The 25,729-nt window shown below is 46.8% G+C and overlaps 1 protein-coding gene and 1 long non-coding RNA gene across 7 annotated transcripts in view; one reads left to right on the top strand and one right to left on the bottom strand.

Annotated features, from left to right (window-relative positions):
- The window catches only part of LOC146171902 (isoaspartyl peptidase/L-asparaginase), a 290,995-nt gene that overhangs the window by 221,065 nt on the left and 44,201 nt on the right, over positions 1-25,729 (bottom strand). The gene's annotated exons all lie outside the window — the stretch shown is intronic.
- The window catches only part of LOC146171905 (uncharacterized), a 263,996-nt gene that overhangs the window by 6,639 nt on the left and 231,628 nt on the right, over positions 1-25,729 (top strand). Inside the window, exon 3 of one of the 4 annotated variants that reach the window (XR_014702655.1) lies at positions 110-1,957. The exons of 2 other annotated variants lie outside the window; for them this stretch is intronic. This is a non-coding gene — a long non-coding RNA (uncharacterized LOC146171905). Of the gene's footprint in view, positions 1-109; positions 1,958-25,729 lie in introns of those variants that run through there. One more of the 4 variants, XR_014702660.1, reaches the window with a different exon arrangement.

Genomic DNA, 25,729 nt, shown 5'->3' on the forward strand with positions numbered 1-25,729 from the left:
TGAAGCGCTAATGAGGTGCTGACAGCATTGCACACAAAAATTCTGTCTGTGATGGTGTCAGCAGCCGTCAGCAACAAGGGTGATGTCATGCTGCCGCACTGTTTTGCAGAAGGACTCCGCGTTAATGCTGCCGAGTACGCAGAGGTGCTTGCCACCGTTGTGAAGGCCTGGACTGATACTGTTTCGAAAGGAAAATGTGTCTTTCAGCAACATTCGGCTCTCGCCCACACCGCCTGCGTCACCCACGAGTGGCTGGCCAACAACTTCCAATAACCACATCACTTCCAACTTGTGGCCTCCTAGTTGTCCAGATTTGAATCCACTCGGCATCGTTGAGAGAGAAGCGGACAGAAGGCCACATAATACAAAAATCTCTGAAGGTCGCCACTGCGAACTCAATGGGCAGTACCTCTAAGAACCACCTGATCCGTGCATGCAGCCATTTCCGAAGCTGAATTGAATTGGTTATTGCTGCAAGTGGCACATTCATTGAGTAATGTGAAAATAAACAGTTTGGTGAAAATATATATATATCTGCTGGAGATATTCTCTGCCTGAAGCCAACATTGCATCCTCAAATGCCTCGCGCACCCGGTATATTGCAAGATATGTGGCTCGAAAGTTCTGGCACAAATCAAAATGCAGTACTTATTCTGTATCTAATTTTGAGCAAATTATGTGTGTGAAAAAAAAAGAAAACGAATTCATCTCAAATTTTGACCACCGAGGTCTTCTTTATACGTCTGCAGAGCTTGCAAAGCTCGTAAACACGCTGGAAAATTCGATTTTTTAAAATTATTTAATTTCAATAATTGAGATTAAGACAAGCAGCATTCATAATTTTGCTATGTTTTTGAAAAGCCCAGAGGTTCCCGAGCCTGGACATTCTGCCCATGACAAAAAAATTACTCTTCGCATAGAGAAGTTCTACGTCCAGATGAGGCTCTGTTTTTATGTGACGTCACTAAACTAAGAGCAGAGCTCTAAACCAGAGCAGATAATGCACCTGAAGGTGAGGAGATGGAAAAAATTATGTTCTAAAGACAGCCAAAGATGGTATGAAAATCTAATAAACTACATTTGATGACACTCGCCGTATATCCGGCAGCAAAAAATCAAATAATTGCTGAGATATTGCAATAAGAAGTTGAGGTTTTTTCTTGTTCCCGCCGGTGGAATTCAAACTGTGGCCTCCAACTACGTAGTTGGAGTTGAGTGACGCACGCTATGACGTAAGCGGAGACTCCGTGATAGCTAGCGAGCCGGCGCGGCCCGCGGCGTCGCATCCCTCAAGGGCCAACTTGGCAACAGCGTACTCGCAATGACGGCCTCAGCCGAAATAAATAAAACGATAAAGAGAGTAATTTACCGAGCGATGGGCTCATAAAGGAAGAAAAAAAAACAGAGCGCTTGTAATGCACAATACTTTACATGTTTCTCAAGCTTTTGCGCTCCTTCTTGCACTGTGTATAAACAAACCGAGCCCTCGGTCATCGCAACGCTTCCTGACATGTTTACATACAAATAAGATTTAGTTACCAGCAAAATAGTGTCCTCGCTGCTGCGCTTGTCAGTTTTGAAGCTTCGTCGCACTTTTTTCCTTCAAGGTTTGTGCTACAGCTCCGTGTTCAGCGAAAATTACGTCCACGGTAGCAGAACATGACCGAAGTGCCGGCGCCACTACATTTGCCAGCGCTGTGAAATTCCACATGTTAAAATGGATCCAGTGCACAATATAGTGCGCATAGGCATCCAGAACATTAGTTGCAAGACGTGAGAGCAGGCAGCATGCGCCGATGATCAAGAAGTTGTAATTTTTAGACCGGCAGCAGAAACACTTTATTGTAAATGGGGCCATGACATAAAAACTAGAAATATTTCGAAGGTTCTTGTGGCGCGGCGTAGCCGAGCGGTTAGCGCCGAATGTTACGGAGCAAGCAGTGCCGAGTTCGAGTCTTACCGCTTCTGCCGTTTTTTTTTTTTTTTTTAACCTTTTGTAATGTATTTCTGGTGCTTCGTTATTTTTAGTTTTTACATTTTACCCGAGGCCCTTTTTTTCGCCGGGCGATGAGCGCAATATATCGACGCTCTCCTTGGTATGAGCAGCAAGTATGCCCCTTTTGTTTATGACGCCTGCAAATAGCACGTTGAAGGTCTTGTTGACGCAGTATATGTTGGTCAGATGTGCCATGATTTAGTGAACAATTGAATGATAATGCGTTTTTCCTTCGGTACTTAGCATATGTATGCTTTTCGTGGCGTACGTAGCTGCAGTCAAGCGGTCAGGTCGCAGTCGAAGCGGCAACGGCGGCGATTTGTTGGCGCAGAAGTGTGAACGAAGGAGTGTGTCGGCGGTAGCGGATTTCGCTCGCTCGTGCCTCCGAATGCTCAAATGGGAACCATCAAGGCGCATCTGCTGCTCCAAGCTCGTAATTGAGGCGCTGCAGGTTCAAACAAACTATCCGAGTGCGCACGAAATGCCTGAGCCGAAACATAACCAAAACTGAAGTGGGCGCCTGTGGCGCCTCCAAGTATATTTTTGTATTTGCCTTGCAACGTTTACGTTGTCTTTTCGCCGTCGCTTACGTATGATAAAAGCGTGTTATCATGTTTGAGAAAAAACGTACTACCGCATTCAAACATGCAACGTAATTCGCATTTGTCAGCCTCCGGGATCCCTAGCGCGTCACGTGATTTGTTGTTGCGAGCCTCGGCCGTTTGGCTGTGGTGGCGATACCTGTATTTCTGTTATTCTTCTTTACTACCTTATAACAGCTCTGTTTTCAGTAAGAGTGGTCTTTTTGTAATCAGGAACTGGCATTCTATCGATGCAAACCCACTTCCTTTCTCTCTTTAGTGTCCCTTCAATGACTCTGCCCGCATCTTGTGTATTTTCAAATTTGGCAGCTTAATTCATTCACGTGCTCGTAGTTAATTGTATTTCAGTGACATTTTCATATAATTCTGTAGTGTTTCTTATGTTGGTACCATATGCTTGAACTATATTCACTTAAAGGGCATGACAGCTAAAATTTGAGCATAAACTGATTATTGCATTTCACTCCGTTCACGTTAATTATAAATCCTCGAAATTTGAGATTTCAGTGCAGTAGATAGTTTAAAATGAATTTTTATTATTAATAGCGAAAGCAGCTTTATGGTTTGGCAACCTTGGGCGCTGACGTCACACGATATCATCCCCATGTTTTCTGCTATTCATAGTGACTGCGGCACTCTTGCATGCATGCCGTGGATTGTGGTCACTGAGAGCCTTTTTCTTTCTTCAGCAAAAATATTTCATTCGCATATTATTTTTACTTTGGCAAGCCTTCACTATAGTGTGCAACCTTAGCGATCCTTGGACTTGTTTTGGGCTTCGTCTAGAGCATCCGCCTCGCATTCGGGAGGTACGGGGTTCGATCCCCAGTACCGCCGGGTACCCACCGGTTTCCAATGGGTACAAGATTTCCCCCGGCCTGGTGCTCGGCTCTTCTGGGGTGAAATGCTTGGGAAAAGGGGCCATGAACCAAACATGTTGGTTCAAGAAAAAAAAAAAAAAGGGCCACATAATGGGCTGTTGCCGCGCAAGGCGGACTTATTGTTGTCCGATGGCGGAACGAATCACTGCCACATCGGCGCAACTATTTTTGTTTTTTTAATTTGCTGTATTGTTAATCAGGACATTTCCCTTTGTATGCGTCGTAACGTGTTGCCTGTTGCGAGCTGCACATGGGAGACGAGGCCTTGTCAGGTTACACACCTTTTGCCTCGTCTTCCACTTTCACTTGAAAGGAAATAAAGTGAACTGAACTGAACTGAAGATTGTCGAGAAAGCCAAAATAGATGTGCTCATGCTGTATTATTTAAGCATACAATCTGAAGCACATTATTTTTACGTTTTGAGAGTTAGTTTGTTAGCAACAAGCGCTCCCATATATAAAAAGGCACATGTTCAACGTTTCCTTCCTGGTCTTAAATCGGCAACCAATCAGCAACACAGTTGATATGAATCGAAGTTCGGTTTACATCCGGCTTCTGTTTTGGTGAGCAGTCAATGTTACGTCGGGTTCACAACATTTTATTTAACTTCGTCCGGCCCCAGCCGTGACAACACTCAAGAAAAACACACACCGCATTCCACTGCACTGCTGATATGTGTGACGCCAGTCTCCCACGCCTGGTTACTAGTCTGGAGCACACTCGCACCACACCGCGGCAGGAACGCGCAACTGCCCCACCGCTAAACTCCGAACACAACACTCCTCCACCCTTAGTTCGGACTCAACAGTCGGCCAGAGCCAGCACAAAGTCCCGCAGATGGGACGGAGCCTTCCGAGCTCGAAGTGAGCGACGTAGGGTTGGTGGCTCAGCAGGGTCACTTTTCTCCCCTGAAGACAGTGGTAGAGGCATAGCCATTGGTACTGTTTGTGGTGTGACAGTATCGTCAGAGGAAGGTTCAGCTGTTGGCTGCTCCTCCACTGGTTGGTCTTCAGGTGGCTCGCTGCTCACTACTTCGGGTGGTGTTCCCTGCATAGGACAAGCTTCTTCCGGTGGCCCTCCTTGTGAGGGGCAGACTTCTGGCTGCTGTTCTGTGGGTACTGGTCCTTCACCTATGCAAGGGGTAGCGGCCCGTCGACGGAGCTGGTCCACATGCCGGCGCAACACTCGGCCATCTGGCAGCGTAACTTCGTAGGAGATTGGGCCTGTGGCTCGGGCTACCACAGCAGAGACCCATGGAGGCCCCTGGCCATAGTTGCGTGCAAACACCGGGTCTTCAGGTTGGAATGAACGTGGCATCGGCAGCGTTCCTGTATGCTGGGAAGACCTGTCTGGGGCCCTGTCCGGATGCAACCGGTCCAGCATGGTTAACAGCCGGCGGCCCATCAAAAGTTCGGCTGGTGATCGCCCTGTGCCTGTGTGCGGGGTTACATGTTGCTGTAACATGAAATCTGCTAGCCGCCGTGACCAATTCCCCTGAATAATGCGGGACAGTGCTTCTTTAGTGGTTCGCACCATCCTTTCAGCTTGACCATTTGTGGACGGGTGAAAGGGTGCAGAAGTCACCTGACGTATTAGGTTGGCATCGAGAAACCCCCGAAACTCGGCAGACGTAAACTGAGGCCCGTTGTCAGACACGATAGTGGCTGGAAGGCCATGTGTTGCAAACAGCTTCCGCAGAGCGTTGATCACAGTGAGTGATGTCATCGATGAAACTGGAATGACCTCCAGCCACTTTGAATACGAGTCCACCACGATCAAGAACGTCTGTCCTTGGAACGGCCCTGCAAAGTCAATGTGTAGGCGGGACCATGGTGTCCGCGTCGTCTCCCATGGATGGACTGGTGCTCTGGGCATCTCTGGCCGTGTCTCCTGACATGGAGAGCATCGTCGCACCCATTCCTCAATAGCTGCATCGATTCCCGGCCACCATACATAACTGCGGGCAAGTGCCTTCATCCGAACAATTCCTGGGTGCCCGGCATGCAAGGCTTCAAGAATCCTGGAATGTAACTTCTGCGGAATAACTACACGGTCACCCCACAGTAAACAGCCCTTGTGGGCCGATAGTTCATTTTGCCTGACCACGAATGGTGTGAACTCAGAACTAATGCTATGCTTTGGTGGCCACCCCTTCCATGCCCAGTTGAGTACACGGGATATTATACGGTCCTTGGCAGAATACGTGGCAATGTGAGCCGCATGGAGTGGGGGTTCTGGAAGAGTGTCCAAGAGCATAATGATCTCAGCTGGGGACGGATCCTCGGGTTGCTGGTTTGTCAGGGGAATTCTGCTGAGGCCGTCCGCGTGGCCCAGCTGTTTTCCAGGCTGGTGAAGGAGAGAGTATTGGTACCCATTCAGAAAAATGGACCAGCGCAGCATCCGAGGGGACAACATCTGCGGCGTCTGGCGGTCTGGTGCAAACAATCCCAGAAGTGGCTTGTGGTCCGTGTGGATCTGAAACGGCCGGCCATATACATAGTCGTGGAACTTTTTTACGCCTGCAACTACTGCAAGTGCCTCTTTATCAATCTGAGCATAATTCCGCTCAGTAGTAGACAGCGTCCTTGAGTAGAATGCAATTGGTGCTTCTCTGCCATCTGGCATTTTGTGACTTAGCACAGCCCCTATTCCATATGGTGAGGCATCACAAGCCAGAATGAGTGGTTTGTTCTCATCAAAATGCACCAAGACCTGGTTGGATGACAGGAGGTGCTTCACATTATCAAACGCTCTCTGCTGTGTGTGACCCCAGACCCAGGGCGCATTTTTGTTCAAGAGCCGATGCAGTGGTTCTGCGACAGTTGCCTTATGGGGCAGAAATGCATGATAAAAGTTGAGGAGCCCCAGGAATGCCTGTAGCTCTGTCTTGCCTGCAGGACGTGGTGCCTTCACAATCGCTTGAGTCTTCTCCGGCATTGGATGAATTCCCTCGGCGTCGACTCTAAACCCCAAAAAATCTACTTCAGCCACCCCAAGCTGGCATTTCTCTTTCTTGACCTTAAGCCCCACATCTTGGAACCTTCTGAGAACTTCACGAAGACGACTGAGCAGCTCTTCTTCCGAGGTTCCAGCAACAATGACATCATCAAAGTAAGCAACAACCCCAGGCACTCCCCGTAGAAGGTTTTCCATGAGACTCTGGAAAATGCCGGGTGCGGTGCTGACCCCAAATTGAAGTCTGTGGACACTGAAAGCTCCCCGGTGAGTTACGATAGTCTGCACTTCCGCCGCTTCCTTGGTCACTGGCAGTTGCTGGTAAGCCTGAGCCAAATCGAGTTTAGCAAACACAGTTGCACCGGAGAGGGACGACAGCACATGGCTCACCACTGGTACTGGATATGCATGTTGCTGCAATGCTTTGTTTATTGTGCACTTGTAGTCTGCACAGATACGGATGTCCCCATTAGCCTTCAAAGGAGTGACGATAGGTGTTTCCCATCTTGCATGATCAACTGGCTCCAGGACCCCTTGCTGAATGAGCTTGTCCAGCTCTGCATCGATTTTTGGACGAAGTGCAAAAGGTACTCTGCGTGCCCTCAGTCGGATTGGCTCAACCTTGGCATTGAGTGCAAACTGCACAGGTGGCCCTTTGTAACACCCCAGTGCTCCATCAAACACTGAACTGAACTCCTGGAATATGTCAGCACTCAAGTGGAATGGCTGGTTGATATGCTGCACTCCTGTAATGTTGATACCCAATGCTGGGAACCAGTCCAGTCCAAGCAGACTTGGACGCTCACCCTTGACAATGATAAGGCGTAACAGGCCATCGAAATCCTTAAACTTCACTCTGAACGTGCCATACCCATGCACGGCTATGCGATTGGCCTGGTAATCCTTCATCATGATATCCAGTGGTTTCAGCAATGGCAAACGGCCGCTCGGGAAAATCCGCCTGGCTGTGGCTTCAGATACGAGTGAAAAAGTTGACCCCGAATCCACCTCCATTCGGCATGGATTACCTTCAATTTCGACCACCACATGTACCTTCTTCAGGGCGGGTGCAGGCACATCGTGTATAGCGGTCGCAGTTTGGTCGTCGCAGTAGGAAATATTCGCGCGAGGCGTCCTGCTGTCAGTCTCGGAGTTCTGGCGGTAGTTCCTTGGCTTCCGCGAACGGCAGACCCTCAATATGTGACCAATTTTTCCGCAGCCCCTACACTGGGCGTTCCTGAAACAGCACAGACGACGTTCGTGGGGGCCGCCGCAACCAGCACAGGTGACGCCCCCTGTTCCTTCTGGGTCCGTCCGCTGGGCAGGAATGTTCCGTAGACGCAAGACATCTTCGGTGGCGTCTTGCTCATTATCGACGTCCGAGCTCGTTCCCTGATGTACTGGCTCGATGCGCGGCGTGGTTAGACCTGGACGGACGCCGCGGTTAGCTTCCCGGTCGATGGCCTCGGCAGCGGTTGCCTCCTCCACAGCACTCGCGAGGGTCACTTCTTTCTTGGCCAAAAGTTGTCGCTTTACCTTGTCGTTCCGCAACCCGAAAACAAAACGGTCTCGAAGCGCGATGTCCAGGGTGGTGAAATTACAATGCTGCGCCGTGGTTCGAAGGGCAGCAAGGTAGGCGGCCACCGGCTCTCCCTGTGCCTGGTCGCGTCGGTGGAACTCGTATCGCCTTGCGAGCTCCGGCGGCCTCGGGGCCAGGTGCTCCCTGAGCACGGCGAGTATTGTTTCGAACGGGGTATCTCCGAGCTGGGCCGGCGCGACGAGCGCTTTCACCAACTGAAAAGTGGCGGAGCCGCAACGACTAAGGAACGTGGACCGCTTTTTCCCGCCGTCTGTTATACCTTGCGCATCCAGGAAGAACTCGAAACGCTGTGCATAATCTTCCCAGTCCTCGGGGCGGGACAAGTCGAAAACTTCAATGTAGCCCTCGCTGGCGGTGGCGGCCATGCTGCACAGGTGGGCGTCCGCGATGTCAACTTCCCTTAGCCGCAGCAGAAACGACGTCGACCCAGCATCCCATCCTCGTCGCCAATGTTACGTCGGGTTCACAACATTTTATTTAACTTCGTCCGGCCCCAGCCGTGACAACACTCAAGAAAAACACACACCGCATTCCACTGCACTGCTGATATGTGTGACGCCAGTCTCCCACGCCTGGTTACTAGTCTGGAGCACACTCGCACCACATCGCGGCAGGAACGCGCAACTGCCCCACCGCTAAACTCCGAACACAACAGTCAAGGTCGACAAGTCTCGTTCTGAACGAGGCCAATTTGGGAAAGCGACCCACGGGTTGCCTTTGCAAGTGTGAACATCGGTCAATCTGAGCGGTTCCTTAATCGCACACCCTTTGCAATCCTTAATCGTGAATGGGCCTTTAAACTGCACGCTGGTGACATGTTGTTTACAGTCAGTCCGCAGTAAAACATCTTCAGAACGCAGCGGGCCTGTTTGTAAGCAGCACAATTTCTGCTGCCAAGAAGGGTAGAAAGGCCTTTATGACTTATTGGAGATTTAATTCACCACATGCTCTGAAGTTTCTTCAAAAAGTCGATATTTCTGCTATAAAACATTAACATTTCTGCTCCATAGCTGTTTCAGAACGTCTGTCCTGCTTTGTGCTCCATTTAGCTGCTCCAAAAAGCATATTTGCTTGCTCCAAGAGCTGCTCTAAACATCTATTTTGGCCACGCACACGTGGTACTGCTTTTCACGAGCCCCTGTCCAAAAGTGCTGGAAGAAGACAATAATGATGCTATTTTGGGGCCTACTTCATGCAACTTCAGCACTCAGACTTCGACTACCTTGAAGGAAAGTCATCCTTGCCGCTTAGAGTGTTCAAACGTGGACTAGCCTCCCTTGCGCTTTATAATGGCGTTCGCACCCTGACCGCCTACTTACTTGTCCCTGTGGGCCTTCTCGATGAAATCCTACAGGCCCCTCATGATGAGCCCACAGCTGGGCGTCTAAACTTTATTTTACTCTGAGTCGCATTCAGGTTAAATAACATGGGCCCATATTGGTCTCGTCTATCTGCTAATGTCACGCACTATGTCAGGAGTTGCTGCGACTGCTAACGACACCGAACACTGCTAACAAGACTAGGATATACAACCAAACCAATCACTTGCGAGGCCATTCCAACAGATCGGCATGGACTTACTAGGTCATTTCCCGACATTGAAATCTAGCAACAAGTGGATAATAGTAGCAACTGACTACCTGACTCGCACCGCTGAAGCAAAGGGCCAAAGGCTTCTCCAGACTAATTATCGTTGTAGAAAGCGAGAAGCACATCATAATATCCGTCGTGTAAAAAACCCACTTCTCGTTGTCCGTGGCATTGTCCTCCTTGCATGCATTAGCAGTCAGTCGGCCTGAAAGTTAAGCCGATGTAACTAGTTTCTCGCTTTAATGTCAGCACAGTAGCCCGCCGCGCTGTTGCTGCCGCCTAGAAGCGGAGAAGCAGGTCAACTCCATTCCACCTTGTGTATGGCAGGGAGCCCGAAAATTCCGAGAGCACTGTGGAATCTACACTGCAGAAGTGCGAAAGGCTGAGCGTTGCTGGTGCACACGGTGCATCACGTTTGCTCTCATTATCATTATCAACTAAATGCACCGTTATCATTGCCAATGCCGTCATTGTCATTATCACTACTTGCAGCGTCATTCTCAGCGCTACTATCGTCGCATGTGAGACAACCTCTGTAGTGATGTCGGCACCTTGGCAATGGGAGATTCTCCTCCACCGGGCGGGCCCCTATGCGCCCACTTGAAGCCCATATACAACAGCAGTGTTTCTCCGGAGACAGAGCACCGGGACGGTAGGAATGCATCGCTCGCCGGTTTCGCATGTGTCTGCAATGAGCGGAACTTCTCGGAAGAAACCGCCAGACTAAACATTGTTAACGGCGGGCAATGCCCCCGCGGGGAGAGGCGATGATCTCGGCTGTCTGCCGCGTGAAAGTAAAGCGTACGCGAGTGACACTGCTCGTAAAACAGAGAGAGGGAGCGCTGCACGTCGGGGGGCTACGCTCTGGCGGGGAGGCAACTCGAGTTAGAACGGAGCCGCGTCTGTGAGCAGTCGCGTGGTTTGAAGCTCCCGCGGTCGCCCGAGGGCTCCGCATATTTTACGGACAGTCGTGCGCGCCTGGCCCGATTTTTAACGGCTTGCGAGCCGTGAGTGTACCGTGCGCGGTACTACTCGTACGTTGCGGCGTACTGCGTAACAGTTAGTCTTTTGTGTGTGTGTTGTATCATGTCCAAGGCAACCAAATACATGCCTGTTGTGCTATCTTGAACGGCACCGTCTGCTGAGTACCTTCTTGGAAGCCGCTCTCATCCACGAGCGGACACCCAAGCACAGAAGAGAACATTACTACCGCCAAGCTTGCCTTGCAGTGCCGGCTGAGCACTTTGCCATAGATGGTCCAGCGAGGCATACAAGTACATCGTACTCAAGTGCTCCAACACCAGATGGATGCTTTGAACGCGAAGGTTGGCAGAGAAATACGGAATTCCACAAGCCGGCCTGTTGGAGATATTCCAGCTTGCGTGGAGAGAGCAGATCCATAACCAGGTTTGAGAAGCAGGAATGAAGAGATGGCACAGCGAAGCACGGGCAATGTCATCCCTGTCGGTGGACTCCAGCACAAAACACACGATCGATAATGAGAACATCTATGACAACACACGAGACAGCGGACGGCAGCGGGTTACTCTGCGAGGCACGGAGTGGTTTTCTGCGCACAAGTGCTCCAAGTGCGACGCAGCCGATAAAACCATACAGCATGTTGTGATCGAGTGCCCGAAACTGTGGCCCTCCCCCCCTACAACTGCGACATAGCACTGATGGAGACTCCTTCGACAGCACTTGGTCTGCAGTCGATGTCACCACCCAAAGCACACCCTGGGTAGGGCAGTAGAGGTGACAAAGCACCGCCTTGACTGGTGGCGTAAACAAGAAGATTGTTGAAGGACTCCCCCCTTTTCCTTCCTCATTTCTTTTTTCTGGACTTTTGACCAATGCACAGCAGTTGGTATAGTTTTTGTTCTTTCTCTACTCCTTTATTTATTGGCCTAATGAAGAACTCTGTGATCCCTCACTACAAAGGGGAGTGGCCGCATCAGCATCATGCAGACAAGGAGAATTATGATGTGTGTTTTAACTCATCCTCACGATAGACAAGGGCCCGCCGGGGTGGCGCAGTGGTTACGGCGCTCGACTACTGTTCCCAAGAATGCGGGATCGTAACCGGGCTTCGGCGGCCGCTTTTCGATGGAGACGAAAGCAAGGCGCCTGTGTTCTATGCGATGTCAGTGCACGTTAAAGACCCCCGGTGGTCGAAATTTCCAGAGTCCTCCACTATGGCACCTATCATAGCCTGAGTCGGTTTGGGATGTTAAACCCCGCAAACCAAACCAAACCAAATCACTGTAGACAAGATTTATGTGCAGTTCACGATCCCGGGCGTGGCACAGTTGGTTAAAGCTTAGGCTGGCGATGCGAGGGATGCAGGTTCGATTCCCGGTGGATGCAGGATTTTTATCTTTCCGATGACATTAGTTTCGGTTTCAAGTGATGTCATTTGATTGAAAGCTATATTGTGACCGAACGAACGCAGACAGTATGAGCCATTAAAGTGCAGCTGCATCACTTTTTGAGAATTCTGCGACATTAAAGAATTTGACTCTCCATAAGCTGTCGGTAATGCTTGCAAAGTGTTTGTGTGCTATCTTTAAAACTGATGAAGTAATCAACAATTACAATTCGAGCTTCTCCTCACAGCACTGAAGGACTGCGTAGAAGCTTGATGATATCACGGACGGTAATATTTTTTCTTTTCGTTACCTTCGCCCACATCGTGCGGTGCCTTTTTTAATGCCATCAAACAATGTTTCTGGGCCTTCAATTTTGGTAGCCTTGTTTTTACTTCTTCCAACCAAGCCATTCTATGCGGGAAACATACCGGTGCCGTCAATGATGTCATCATGTGCACCCCACGCGTCGCTGTGTGGTGAGGAGAAGCTTGATAGCTGAAGCGGTTTAAATTGCTATTTGCGCAATTGTTTGAAATGCTAGCACGAAGATATCTTGCATGCTTAACCTGGAACCTGTAATCATTTGATTGCTTGAAACTCATCAAAATCTACAACTACAAAATCTAGCAGCTTCCCTTTAAAGGCTTTCGCCTTAATACAGCGCTCGATGTCATGCTGATGCCACATGTAACGGAAAAGGACAGCCTCAGTGTCACTGCCTACCTTCAGCGTGCAGAAGCAGCCTGACGACTTGCCCAGCTGCGCATAAAAAGCCAGCAAGGCACCAATGCCTAATGTAACCTACAATGACAATGAAAATTACAAGCCAGCAGACCGACTCTAGGTTTGGATGCTGAATCACCATCGTGGATTTAATGAAAACCATAAATTTTATGCTGCTGTTTCCGCAAATCAAGTTCACTCATCTAGATGAAATGGGCTATGGAATTGTCCCCAGATGCTGCTGACAGCACCCCAGGGGTGATACATGTCCAGAAATTGTATGTTGTGTGCCTAAAGCCCTATTATAACTGATGGGCACTGTGTTTATATTTTGCTTATTTTTGCCTACCTTTCTATTCAATGTAGAGCATTGGGCCGATGCTTCTTTGAGGGGGAAGTCATACCGCAAAGCTTTGTTTTTTGTTTTTTGTTTTTCACGCTTTATGCCACCTGGACGCAGCTTTTACTCTTTTTTGTTGTACAATGATGATGCACAGAGATTTACCTCGAATAATTGCCACAACACAACACTGCTTCTACATTGTTCTTGATCATTGTACTTGGCAGGTTTACCTCTGTTTCCTTGTTGCCTTTAAACTCAGCACTGGGCATTCTGTTGTTCGATGACCGGCGCCTTTGTCGTGATTGGCACATTGTTGCAACAAAATAAACTCTGAAAGTGAATCCAGTGTGCAGATAATGCTGTCAAGTACTGAGTTCTTTTTGGCTGATAGTAAATGATGGAATAAGAACACATGGTTGCAAAGAGCATATGTAGGCTCTTGAAGAAGTTACCTGTGCTCCTTCTGCCATTAGCTTGTTAATCGGTGTGATGAACCACTAGTTTAAGAAACACTATCACCAACCAAATTATTTATTAAAACCCAACGTTTCGCGACCAACTCGGTCCCTTCCTCAGGGGCGACTAAAGTTTGAGGCCTGCAGTAGTAGGCAGCGGCCTATGCATAGCCGATCTGAAGAAGAATGGCTATACACGCGCCTTTATTCCAATGTGCTTCCCGCCGTCGAGCTAGCAGGACAAGAGGGTCGGTCAGCACGGAAACGACGAAGCGCCCTCGCATTGTGCTCCCATACGTGGCGGGCACCAGTGAGGCGCTTACACGCATCCTGCGCAAACACGTCTGTGTGTCGCACAAACCTACCTCAACAGTCTGCCGTTTTCTGCCGCAACCAAAAGACCATATTCCCAGAGAAAAATAACCAGGCGTTACTTATAAAATCTCGTGCTCTGCCTCGTATATCGGCGAAACAAAAAATCTCTGTCAGCGCATATTGCAGCACAAAAACGACGCCCAGCAATTGAACTCGAAAAGCAACCCCCCTCGCCGAGCACTGCGAATGCGCCAACCACAAAATCGCCTTTGACGAGGTGAACATACTTGATGTGGAGACCAACCCTTTCAAAAGACGTCACGTCTTTTTTCGGTTCATCCGGCTGACAGCTGCAGCAGTGAACAAGAATCCGGGGACGCTACCCTGGCTCTGCTACACAATTGGACATTGCCACGTGTGCCTGCTACTGCGGGCCTCGAACTTTAGTCGCCCCTGAGGAAGGGACTGAGTTGGACCCGAAACGTCGGGTTCTAATAAAAAATTTGGTTGGTGATGGTGTTTCTTAAACTTTTGTTTCAAGTACCCAACCAGGCGGAGTTACACCAAAGATGTTCTCGTTCAAGTCAATGAACCAATAGGAAAAGCTTTAGGCCTTTCCAGTGACAGGCATTGTAAAGAACCAATGAGTGCGTAGGACAAGTCTATTTGCCATGTTTGAGCCCTGTCAGAGCCTCTATGAAGGCACACAAAGGACCACTTGATAAGAAGTTATCTAGCTCATTTTGGATATGTTGACATTCATCCAGCAGTAGTTATGGCTGATGGCTGACAGGGCCATGTTTGAGCCCTGTCAGAGCCTCTATGAAGGCACACAAAGGACCACTTGATAAGAAGTTATCTAGCTCATTTTGGATATGTTGACATTCATCCAGCAGTAGTTATGGCTGATGGCTGAAATCTGCTTCCAAAAATTGATGTCAACATGCGCAGTTTACTTGTGCAATCCGCTGGTGTTGGCAATACCTGTATTTCTTTTTGTATTTTGTATTTTCCAGTCTACAAGAGTTCTGTTTCTTGCTGTCTTTTTTGAGACTCACTTTTGACAACTTGGAAAATCTTTCTTTTTGCAGAGTTCAAAGCCTGGAAGGACCATATGGAAATCTATGAAGTGGCTCATTTTGTTAGTGGCAGGAATGGCTCATCTGCATACCATGCAGGGTTTTGCAAATGCACATCTGTTTGTTAGCAGACTTTGAAAAATATGAGGGCTAAGGAACCTGTTCCACATCATGTTCAAAATAGGCTGTGCTTATATGCCTAAGCTGCTTCTGACATTGCCATGGTGCTTTTGATTTTGTATACAAATGCTATCTGAATAAAAGGTGCCTACGTATTTTGTATGTTTAATGACATTGTTAATGATGGTCCCCAAGATACACAGCATTTAATTGATGCTAATTATATGAAGTTAGCTGCACGTTAACCCTGTAACCACCAAATTAACTCTCGAAAAACATACTAACATCGCCAGGTTTAGTTGTAATGTTTTTCATACCATTCTAATTCTAAAAAGTTTCCTTCATTAGTAAAGCATGCTGTCACTTCGCCATCTTTTCTTTTTTTTTTCTTTTTTTTACCACTTTATGCACATCGCAAACGGGGTCAGAGTAACTGTCAGGTACAAATTCTAGATTGTCAGCGAAGCTGCTGCCTGAACTACTTTACGAAAGAGCTCTTTTTTGTTGAGGCATCACCGCCACCGGCACTCTTTGTGTGTGGCACTATCATGAAATGACTTTTGTCATGCCAAAAATGTGTGCTAAAGACTGAAATGCGCATTTTTTTTCCATGGATAACTATGGCTCTGTAGAGTTGAAAATGCAATCAATGTATTTACCAAATCTATTCCTTTTTCACTGGCAGTGCAAGCAATGTAAGAGCAGGTTGGACAAGTGCCACTTGTCACTGGCAATACTGCCACAATTGCCTATGACAAATGAAGCTCTGAGATAAAGGACTAAGCCAGCATATGGTTTTGTGGATGCGGAAAGTTATGTGTAGTTAGTCAAGTTTGTACACAGTCGTCTGAAAGATTCTCAACATTTTTACAATGATTATTGCAGACCTGCAATGAGACACTAGAATGTTCACTTTTACATAGAAAAGTGATGCTGCTTCAATAGAGGCAATATGCGAAAATGCCCGTATGATATGCAGCAGTATTAGTAGTGCACAATAAAGGTTCTCAAGAGGCTAAAATTGTGGCCCTCCTACAGCCTGGAAATAAAACCCCATATACTTTGCTGATATGCACAGAAATACTGCCTGTTGATAACTAGACATACGCTGCACCTGCAATCCATCTGTGCTTGCCTTGGATTGCAATGCCTTATGTAACGTGCACAAAGGGATTGTACTTTATTTTGCAATTAATTTCGCATATACATTTTGGTGAACTGTCTGCAGCCACAGGGCCTGCTTTTGAGCTGCATAGATTGTTTTCTCCTCATGGAAGTTTACAGTTGACAAGTGTTCTGTTCGGTTTATGGGGTTTAATGTCTATTGGCTATGAGGGATGCTGTAGTGGACAGCTCCAGAAAATTCTGACCACCTGGGGCTTTTATGTGCACTGACATCGCAAAGTACAAAGCCGCCTTGCATTTCGCCTCCATCAGCTGCCACCGCAGCTGAGAGTAAACCTGTATCTTTGGGATCAGCAATCAAGCTCTCTTATCACTGAGCCACCGCAGCAGGGTACAAGTGAACATGGCTGAAAACAGATCCACGGCATGAAAAGTTTTCCCAGCTGGTGTACCTGTAGGCTTAAGTTCAGGTGTAGAAACATTTTCTACAAGATTTTGCCTTGCAAACAAGCAACATTTGTGCACAACCTGCGCTGTGTGCAAGGAGGCTGCAGTGACAAAGCCGGCACCCGTTTCCAAAGCTAAGGTTAAGCTTGCCAACAAAGCTGCACATGCAAAAAATGAAATGATGCATTTTGAAAACCCCAATGCTCAGCTTCATTCAAAGATGTGTACAAAGCCAAAATTCCTTTCGCCAAACATGAAATCCATGTTTCCTGCATAGCTGTTGTGCATAAGATGCCCATCTGAAAACCGATAATCAAAAGTTTCGCACCTTGCTTAACTGTGAAGAATCCATTTTTATTGCATGCTTCAAGCTTACTCAAGCTGTTGGGCTGTTCCTAATTCGTTAGCATTGTGCAAATTATTGCAGTGCAAGTTTGCCAGCTGCCTAATGTGCATCATTTAAAATGATGCACTCTAGCCCACAACCAAGCTTGAACAAAACTAGCCAGGGTTCTTCAATAAATTTGCATTTCGGAAACACCCTGGAGCCTGAAAGTTGCAAGGAATGGCGATTGTTAAATGGCTTTTTTCAGCTGCACAGTGCCTTCAATAAGCTCAAGCTTATGACACTATTTGGCAGTAAAGTCTTCTACTGGCCTGATTGGTGCACTATCCACAAAAAAGCATTGGCACTCGTGCTGAGCAGGTCTAGAATACGAGATGTTAAATGGTTCACAGGGCAAAGCACAAGCTGCTTTATTCTAGGTGTAGGAAATTACCAACATTACAAAATAGTGAGAGGGTACGTACACAGGACAGGAAAGGAAATGGCCGACTAAATATTCTCAGCCTGTGGAGTCATCTGCCTGACTGTTGGGTCAAACGCTATGCAACCACTAGATAATTCCATTCTTAAAAGCTTGGGCTCGCCTCATGACAAAGGCATTAATATTTCTCTATTTTGCTGCATTAAATAGCCGTATTGCTGACACAAACTGCAAGTCTGCGAAGTGTTCACTAGATAAAACTGCTTTCAAGCAATGTAAACCGTGAACGCCACACTACTTCTACCGTTCCATTAGCACAAGCAGCAAGCATCGGTGCCGGAGAGCTTCTAGCAAAGAACACTCAGAAGCAAACATTCAGAAGCCGCACAAAAAAAGTGCCTCGGTAGTAGTTAAACCGCTTGCGTTTTTCATTCCATACGGTAAATAAAAATGCGGTGCCGTTTCGAATGTTATCAACAAAGCGAGGGGTGAAGACAAGAGCAGTAGCCAAAGGAGAAATCTTCCCTACCGTGGTGGCATTCTATGCCATCAAGAGCAGTTCCCTCGAATACCGTGCGATGGGCCCTACGTAGCCGCCGTGCTCATCAATGTGCTGGGCGAGGAAAAAAGGTTAATAAAGTATATTAAAAGCGACGGAATTCAGGCAAAAACAGCGGCAAGCAGATCAGAATAGAGTTTGGACAGCCAGAGAAAAGCCTACATTTTTTGTCCTGATTCAACCTCCTTAATCCCGGCGTCACCCATTCCTTGGCACTTAGGTGCACACTTCTGAACCTAAGCACAAAGATATAATTTTCATAAAGCACAAACAACCGGCGCAACAAAACGCAACATAACAATCGCGCCGTCGCGAGGACGTGCGGCGGCCCTTTGACGTCTTATGTCCTTACCTGCAAGAAAAAGCAGCACCTTGGATGCGGGACGTGTTATTTATTAGCGAGGACCGTGAAACTTTGTTATGGGTAAACATTCAGGACAAGAAATCTTCAAAAAAGACTGTCACTTATGCGTCTCAGCGCAAAACATGGAGGCAGCCATCTTGAATGTTTTTTTTTTTCTTTTTTTTTTTTTGGTGTACATACACAACAGATGGCGCGAGACGCTACAAAAACGATAATGATGATAATGGCCGCGAATTTTGAAAATTTAATTTGGGCAGAAGGGTGGCGTTTTTCGCTTAAATTAGGCGCAAATCGACGAGTTTATAGGCAGACGCCAGGCATGAAAGGGAGATTCAATTTGTCTACGAAAAAAAATTTACGCCATACATAGCATAAAAACAAATCCCACTAATAGTCCTTTTCGACTTCAATTACACTCGGAGACAACTTATGGCAGTGTGGCCAAGGCTAGGCAGAAAAGGTAAGATAGGCTACTGTTCCCTAGCCTTGGAAAAGGAGCCAACTCACCCCTAGTGACCTTACACTTTCTCTTCAATTTATCCCTTTCACCCGTCCCCTCGCCTTCCACAAGGCAAGAGGACCATGGCTGTCCTCTTTCCTTTCCTGTCTGGCCTTGGCCACAGTGAGAAAAAAAAAGGGTATCCCTTAGTATATACATAAAATATACTGACAATGAAACATGAACTGATCGCACAGCGCCTAGCTTGTCCGTGCGACCCTCCATAGCAGTTGCAGATCCTGTATGGCCCGAGAACTTCTAAACTGGTTTATTTTATTTCATACATACTGCTAGCCTCCTTTTGGAGGCTGTTGCAGGTTTGGGGCATAATATAGAAACAGCAAATGACAGGAATACTGACAATCCACAGTTGTCTAATTTTTATATAATTCTATATGGCAGTGTGGAACAAGAAATGGAAAAGAAGGATATGATACAATATAATCACACTGAAGACACATGTTTCACTATATTTGTACAGAGGTCAGGCTACACATATATAGGGTACTCAAGGAACAATTGCCAGCCGTGAACTGAACCCATCTAGTGATGAGCAATTAACCACTTCATCGGCTAAACCATTCCATTCGCGGACCGCCAGGGGAAAGAAGGAGAACGTATCACAGTGTGCTCGATACTCGACTAAATGCTTGGAATGACGCATTCTTTCGTTTCTATGTGGTGACAGTTTAATAAATTTGGAAGCTGTATGCAATCAAGAACATCCACACCGTGCGTGCTGCATAGCAAACAGCCTTCGGATACTTGCCGTTGAATCAAGCTATAATTGGAGTCTCTATAAAAGTCTTGACCATGAACTGCAGTACTTTATGTTGCTTTTCACCTCATCTTGGTTTGCAACTTCAGGTTTAGGTTCATTGCACAGGCAAGTTCTGAGTGCACCTGAGTGTAACTATAGGCAGGGGTGTTGGAAGAGGAGGAAAGGCAGGGAGGTTAACCGAAGAAGAAACCGGTTTGCTACTCTGCACTGGGGGAAGGGGGTAAGTGGATATAAAAGTGATGGGTAAAAGAAAGTTACAGAAATATGAAGTCAGTACTGTCACATCACAGCCATATCACGTCGCATCGCAGCAAAATCACAGTCTACCGATCAGGCCCGTGGTTTTCATGAAGCAGAGCAGTGCCTGGGAGGTCTTCACCGCAGCCAATGGCATATAATCTTGGCATATAATCGCCGCAGCCAATGGCATATAATCTTGATTTCTGTCAGAGGGTGTCCATATAGACACTCTAGTGCAGGGCAAGAGACATTGTATGTGGTCCACTCGCAAAGAATGTGGCCTATAGTCTCGTCAGACCCACAGGTTGCACATGCAGGGCTATTAGCCATACCTATCACAAACGAATTAGAATTTGTGAACGCTACACCAACCCACAGGCAGCACAGCAAAGTTGCTTCACGGGGTAGGCCGTGTAGAATCCGAAGCTTCAGGTCAGGAGCAGGGGTGCCGAGAAGCCTGTTCTGCTTATGATATAATGACAGCACCACATTTAAGCTGCAGTGAATATGTTTTGTTACGAATGTTGCAATAAGTGGGTACCGCACGGTTGCTGATTTATCTATACATAGGAGAGTGTCCCCCTTATATGATACAGGGAAAGAAATAACCACATAGCGATCAAAAGGATGGAGGAAGGAGAGACTGATGACAGCATGCTTTCTTGCCACTGAAAAACTGTGGAATAAAAGAAATCAGGCTAGTGCCAAGAGACGGTTGGTTGGTAACTGGTTTATGGGGTTTAATGCCCCAAGCATCTCGAGTCGCATGACATCAAGAGAAGTGGTTATGGAAAAACCAAGCCCATATAACAGTGCTCTGCACATATAACAGTAGGACAAAAAAAAAAAGACATAACAGAACTTGCCCAGACATAACAGATAAACAAATAAACAGACAAGTGTAGCAGTATAACACCAAAGCATTGTGCCTTACAACATATTTACAAATTGCCTTTTCAAGGTCATGGAATCAAGCATGTTGCATGCAAGGGCAAAAGTGGCTGTAAGCGTGGGAAGAAGGTGACACAAGCCGCTGACAAGGAGAAAGCTTTGAAACAGTTCACAGGAATAGGGAACGTAAGGCACAATGAGCAGGTCAGGCCTGCCATAGTATCAAGGAAGTGACAGTGGCTGCGCACGATTGCGTCGCATGAATGTGAAATGTGTAGCCTCTCAAATGACGTCAATGTATCCATATGCATTTGCATTTTAGCGTGCAGTTGCTGTTTGTTTGCTTTTCTTTTTTTAGCGAAGTGGGGGCTTGACTATGGCAGGCCTGAACTGTTTGAGATCAAGTTAAATATTTATCTAAAGCTTTCCTGAGGCCTAAAACTCCATTCGTGTTGTATCTGCGGAAATACGATTTCCCATCATCATTCTGTTGTTCTGTATACTGATGTCCATTTAAAGCAAGAATAACATCAGGAGAATGTGGCTGCTAATATTTAATTTCGCAACAGATGCTTAAGCTAGGGCAGCGCAAAATGCTGAAGCCAGTCTAGTGCTCAATAATACTGGGTGAGGTTAGAGCATTGAAGGATACTGGTTCATATCTACGGCACTCACACGCCATGCACGACTATCCTATGAGGGTGTGGAGGAGCAAGCAGTCGGAGGTTGCAAGCCCAAGCCACGGATGACAACAAGGACAAGTGAGCGGATGTCTATACCATGAGGTATTGCTAATTTAGGCATCTAGATCATCATCATCATCCTCAGCCTGACTATACCCACTGCAGGGCGAAGGCCTCTCCCATATTCCTCCAATTAACGCGGTCCTGTGCGAGCTGCATCCACTTGACCCCTGCAATCTCGTCCGCCCCCTGCTACGCTTTCCTCCCCTTGGAATCCAGTTTGTTGCCCTAAGCGACCATCACTTATCCTTTCCTCGCGCTACATGTCCTGCCCATGCCCACTTCTTCTTGATTTCCATTAGAATGTCAGTGACTTGAGTTATTTCTCTGACCCACTCTGCACGCTTCCTATCTCTTAACATTACCCCTACCATTTTTCTTTCCATAGCCCTCTGCGTTGTCCTCAACTTTAGTAGAACCCTCTTTGTTAGCTTCCACGTTTCAGTCCCATAGGTAAGTACAGGTAAGATGCAACTGTTGTATGCTTTCCTCTTGAGCGATACCGATAAACTACTAGTCATAATCTGGGAGTACTTGCCAAATGTGCTCAATCCCAGTCTTATTCTCCTTGTTATTTCCCTTTCATGGTCCGGATCTGCTGTTACTACCTGTCCTAAATAGATATATTCGCCTACTACTTCAGTGCTTCGCTACCTAACGTAAACTGTTTTTCCTTCCCAAGGCTATTAAACATTACCTTAGTCTTCTGCATATTGATTTTCAAGCCTACTTTTTTACTTTTCCTGTCTAGGTCATCATTTTTTGCAATTCATCCCCTGAGTTACTTAGCAAGGCAATGTCATCAGCAAATCGCAGATTACTGAGGTATTCTCCATCTACTCTTATCCCTAACTGCTCGCATTCTAGATGTCTTCTTTCTTAGATTCTAGCATCTAGATGTCACTGCATAAATTGTTCATGGTTTTTTGTGCACCTATTTCTGCTTACAGCTTTTTCTTTGCTTGTATTGTAAGTTATTTGTGTTTATTTGATGAATCCCCCTCCCTATGTAATGCCCGCAAAGGCCCTTAGGGTATTTGAAATAAATAAATAAATAAAAAAAGTATATGGGTGTGTAGTGCTAACAGTAAGTGCTGGAGTAGCTCGGTGCAGTAAGCAGCCAACAAGTGTGGCAGTTACGAGACGTAGTGTTGGGTTGAGCGCTGGGGTATTATAGCGTATAAGTGTGTATTGCAACCCAGATTCAATTTCAGTTTGGTGGAATGACTATGCAGGTAATTCATTGGGTATAGGGTGTGGCATGTCCAGACGATACCAACGACAATGGCAACAATGTGGCCTCACAGATTGACACTCATATGTTTTAATTGTTGCTATAAATGTTTTTCAGTCACTTAACAAATTGCTATCCATAGCAGAAACGATACTCATGCACTGAAAAATAAAATGAAAATACTGAATATAATGCACATATATATACCTTGGTACATGTACTGTACATGTAGGGAGCCAAGGATGCGAAAGTTGTCCAGAATAAACGAGCGGCTGCGTCTCCAAGACTGCTGAAAGTAAAAACAAAAAATGGCATAGACACATGTAAACACTGAAATGAAGTGAGTGCTCTACAAAGCAGCGTTGCATATGAGATATCAGCCCAAGTTTAAAGTCTACTAACACGTATACAGTAACAAGGCAGCTGCAAGTGACCTGAAGGAAGTTAAGCAAGCTACCTTCCTGGCCGCATTTTGGCAGCTCGCTGCATTCGTTACTCTGGGCCTCAAGCGAACTACTGTATATTGTGTCATAGTGTATATATATACTTTTTATTTTTACCTACCCTGTCCTTTCTCCCTATCATTCACCTCTCTGATTTCCTCTACCCCTTCCTCGCTATCCCTTTAATTCCACCGCCCCTGTTCAGGTGCTTCAGATATCAGATACCGGGGCTGGCAAACATCTTTTCTTTCCTTTTGTATATGTAATAAAATAACCACTAAAACAACAAATGCTGCTAATGCTAATCATCTTAAATTAGAATCAGATAAGCAGCAAGCTGACACAGTATAGTGCCTACGTTGTCGTGTAGCATTGTCGCAAGTTCCTGACAGAAAAATAAAATGTATTTGCGCAAAGCTTTGTTGGAAACAATTTCATTCCTTCCAAAGTCATTTTTGCTATACTGCTTATATATCGATACATGTTCTGATAAAACACGCGAGTTTTGCACCGTCTCCAGATTGCTTTCCAAAGCTAGAAGGTGGCATCCATGCCACAGAGATATAAGTAATTGACAAATTGCACGCTAATTTCGATCTGTCATATCTACAATTGCTCAAAAACAATTAAGTACCGGGTTGCTGTTTACCTTAATTCACTGCTGAATGACACCTCTCGCATTGATTTCGCGGACAAAAATGGACACGACACCCACCTACCGCTGCACTCAGCGCACTATGTCAAAAAACAACAGCAATGACAATGGCTTACGTGAGAAGCGACGGCCGATGTCAGATCGTTGACGCAGACATCGCAAATTTGCTCGGTACCCATGAATCGAACGTCCGACTTTTGCAGTTGAATGGTTTAATGCACTGCCTGCAATGGTTTAATGAGGGTGCGTTGCACTACCTCCGCTGCAGCAAAACCACGCCAATAAACTGAGAGACTTTACAAACACTATAGTGTTCAATTCTAGAACACTATACAAACACTGCCCGAATGCGCCGACGACGGGCGAAAAAAAAAGAAAAGCCCGCCAGCCCGCCTCAAATCTGGGGACAAATTCAGACTCAACTAGGCACATAATAGTCAACATTTAGGTACTTTGTAAAAACATGGCGTTCAACGCGTTTGGGGAAATCTAGGGACAAACTTTTAGCCGAAAAAACCCTATTCATGGCGGGTTTGCTACACCAGACCTTCTTTATTGGAATGCTCCGTCGCTTCTGCGCATGCGCCAGCTGAAAGAAGTGAGGAGGAATAATTTGCCGAATGTGACGTAGCCTTGTTTTGTTTTCTTTGTAAAATGTCTGCCGCTTCTCGTCGCCGTTTCAAGCGATAGGCCGATAGAACCATGGTAGAAGAACAAATGGTAGCGTAACTCCCATAGAAGCCTGCGTGTAGACCTGAACTTGCAGAGAGCCGGCTCCGTGAACTGCGCATGCGCGCACAGAACCAAAGTGGAAAGGAGGACGCGTTAATTCTCTCGACGGATGTGACGTCAAACAACTTTTAGTATTTGCTTTTTTCTGGAAATAAGCCTCAAACCCAGATGTCAATTACCCCGTTTCGAACCACCGCACCCGAGCAAAAGCTGGCGCGCTTTTCGGGCAACGGGTGTTCGCGCCTTGCGAGCCCTAGGTCGCTTTTCATGCGTCGGCTTGTTGTAGTTTGCGGGGCACCATCCCGATAGATGCAAATTCGGTGAAAATCTGATTCAGTTTGTGGATTGTTGCCCTAAATTCAACAGCGTAGCCTTCGGTCCTGTCCCTGGCCTGTCTGCAGCCTCCGACTACGGTGAGTCGTACGCGAATGATGGTGTTTCGTACATGCCCGCGAGCTCTAGGTAAAGCATTTGTCGGCGTTCTGCTACCGTCTTGCAGCTTTTTTAACGAGTTTTTACACGGCAGTGCAGCTATGCGGTAGTCACAATTACTGACGCGGCGTAATCACGCGACAGTCTCCGGGCGAAGGCATGTGGAGACTGCATAATGGCGTCGATCCCGTTTCTTCGCGCTTGAAACAACCGTTGCTTGCATTACCTGCTGCTGTGCACCGATCAGTCGCCGGTTGCTGTTGTCTTCGGGGTGCACTGGGGTATTGGGACGTACGCGGCGACTTACAGATGATGTGAAACTATTTGCGAGTCAAGAGTCACGGAAGTTTGTAATTTGCTTTTCTTTTTTTTCTTTTTTCTTTTTTTTTTTAAGATTCTTCGTTTGTGGTCTAGTTTGTTTGGGCAGTAGCAGGCATTTTGTTGTGGTGCGCCAGCGTGAACGCGCTGGTTTATGATCAGGAGGTTTTATTGCCTTCCTCGCAGCTTCAGCAGATAGAGTGGCTGGGCCCATAGAAACGGTCGTGCTTCCGTCAAAAAACTGTCGTAAGGTATTTATCTATGCGGCCCATACGTGGTGCTGCAGTGCAAGAGGTCAGCTTCTTTACAGTGTCGACGAAGTGCTAAAGAAGGGGAGTTGCTGGCTAGCTGAGAGATAGTATAAATGTAAACTGGCCCAGTGCGAAATGAGCCCCGGAGTGAAACGAGCCTACTGCTCAGCATAAAATTGCTACAAGATACGGGCGTATACCCGCACGAATTTATTGTGC

Source organism: Amblyomma maculatum, unplaced genomic scaffold, assembly GCF_055883805.1.
Source record: "Amblyomma maculatum isolate TAMU_Amacu unplaced genomic scaffold, ASM5588380v1 scaffold_15, whole genome shotgun sequence".
Classification (NCBI taxonomy): domain Eukaryota; kingdom Metazoa; phylum Arthropoda; class Arachnida; order Ixodida; family Ixodidae; genus Amblyomma; species Amblyomma maculatum.